We start from the raw sequence: 2,353 nt of genomic DNA, 5'->3' as shown, positions 1-2,353 counted from the left end.
TACTTACTTACTTACTTACTTACTTACTTACTTACTTACTTACTTACTTACTTACCTAGGCGTGTTCCGACTGTGACATCGGCCACCAACAACAGCTCTCCACTTATCCTAATCCTGGGCCTATTTCTCCAGCTGTATCCACGTATGCTCCGACCCCCTTGTACCATCTGTTACCTCTTGGCTTGCTTCTTTGGGCGGCCTTTCTTCCTATTCCTTTGCAGATTCCATTATAGGGATTGCCTTGTGGTACTTTCAGAGTGTGTGACAGATCCGGCTCTACCGTCTTTTTTTTAGCGTCATTTCTTTCGGAGTTCACTGGTGTGTTATCTGCTAGAGTTCTTGATTGCTGGTAGTGTTTGATCAGCGTATTAGAACAATCCTTTCAAGACAAGTCGCCACCTCAGAATTACAACGTTTTATCTGACATGTTTGACCGTTTTGAGTTACTAAGGTTGGGGTCAGAAACCAAATTTTATATCTGCTCTGTCAAAATCGTAAGATCATTCGGAATCGTTTTCAAGATATTCAGAGCATTGCATTGGAAAAAGCTTGACGTGTTGTGAAACTCAAACAATTTTTAACACAAATGTTTCCAAAGTACTGAGCAGATAGAACATTGTAATTCTAAGGTAGCGAAGCGTTGATGAACGCCTGGATTTTTAATTATTTTTAAGCATACAAATTAGTATTCTTCAAATTCTTTTTGTAAAACCTGAAGTAGGAAGTCAAGAAGAACAAAACAGACAAATGAGGCCACGGAGGGTCAGAAACAAAGACCAGGTTCAAGGCTGAGGAACCTAGTTACAAAATAATCCCATTGTATTGTTATGACTTGAACCAGGTTTGACGTGCCCAAATTCCACATAGAATTGGCTTCAGAAATCTGCTCCATCGATCAACCCAAAAGTAGGTGGGGTTAACTTTTTTATGGGCCTTTTACTGACAATTTGTCTTTCTTGTCAGGTTTCAGCCTTCCTCCTTGGAAACCGTTTTCCTGGGGTAAATTTGGAATACATGTCAGGTGCTGGTGATGCATTGCGCCCCCCCCCCCCTTCCCCCTTTCGTCTTCCCCCCTTTCCTCACTTGTTCGAAGTACTTTACTTTTTTTTTTTGGGGGGGGGGGTAAGTGTTTTACGGTGCTTGCGACTGCGTAATATAAAAAGAAGCTCCCGGGACACTTTGAATATATTTAGTTTGGTAGGAATTAAGTTTGAATTTAGCCCGGGTGGCAGCCGAAGCCTACTCTTGTCGAGTTTGGACCACCAAAGGATCTTTAACGTACGCAACTCCGAGATTTTTCGCCCTGATCCAAAAGATTTTTGATCTTACCTACAATAAGGTCAGGAATGTCTCCGATAGACAGCAGTAAGAAGGAACCAAGGAGTAGCAGTAGAAATGCTGCAGAAAGAGTCAGGCGCCGAGGGGAGGGGGCAAAGGAGGTGAGGGTTGGTGGAAGAAAGTTTAGACGGAAGCAGACGCCAGAACATGGTTAGAGAGCAGGAAAGGAGGTGAAAGGGAAACAAAAATTCGTCACTTTCCGGATTCGAACCCGAGACCTACTGATTGAGAGATGTACACCATAACCCCTTGACAACGAAAGTCCCATTTTCACTTTTCTAACCTAGATGCATTCGGTCAGTATGTGAATACCCCAAAGTTCGTGGTTGATGGGATCCTGGGGCTGGTCCTTCTTCGGTGTTTTCGCTAGCACTTCTAACTTATATCATCTGCGGTGTCTATGGGGCAGCAATTCAGCGCTGCGCTGTCGATCGCATAGGACGTGAGTTTGATTCCTTTGTAGGGATTGTTTTCATCTAGTATCTCCATCTGTCTAACAAGATGTTGCATGTAGAGTCGAAGCAGAATTGTATGTGTTATACACACACACATACACACACAAACGCAGGAACAGAGAGAGGGGGGAGGGAGAGAGAGAGAGAGAGAGAAATTGGGTTAATCACATCGGAGAGAAATAGTGTCCCCAATGCCGGTGGTAGTTCGGGGGGACATCGTGAGTTGACGACGTCTATTTTCTCCTATCATCATTGGTACATCTCCGGGCTGTCTTTCTTTCGTTAAAGCCCTCAGTCTTACTTCTTTTGTTTCTTTTTCAGATCCTTATTTCTTTGTTTGGTTAGGTTCTTCCAACATTTTTTAAAACGCACTTCTTATTGCATTCTTGTAACTTTCTTTCGTTCGTAATGCTATTCCTACTTTTTTTTTTTTTTAAGGGTAGCCTACTTCTTATTGCATTGTTAGAACGTTCTTTCGTTCGTTATATTATTCCTACTTTTATTTTTAAAAAGGTACTACCAGAGACACTAAAAATAGAGACTGGAAACGAGGCCTCTTT

This window comes from Aplysia californica, unplaced genomic scaffold, assembly GCF_000002075.1.
Source record: "Aplysia californica isolate F4 #8 unplaced genomic scaffold, AplCal3.0 scaffold00228, whole genome shotgun sequence".
NCBI classification, from domain to species: Eukaryota; Metazoa; Mollusca; class Gastropoda; order Aplysiida; family Aplysiidae; genus Aplysia; species Aplysia californica.
Note: the sequence above shows the minus strand (reverse complement) of the source record.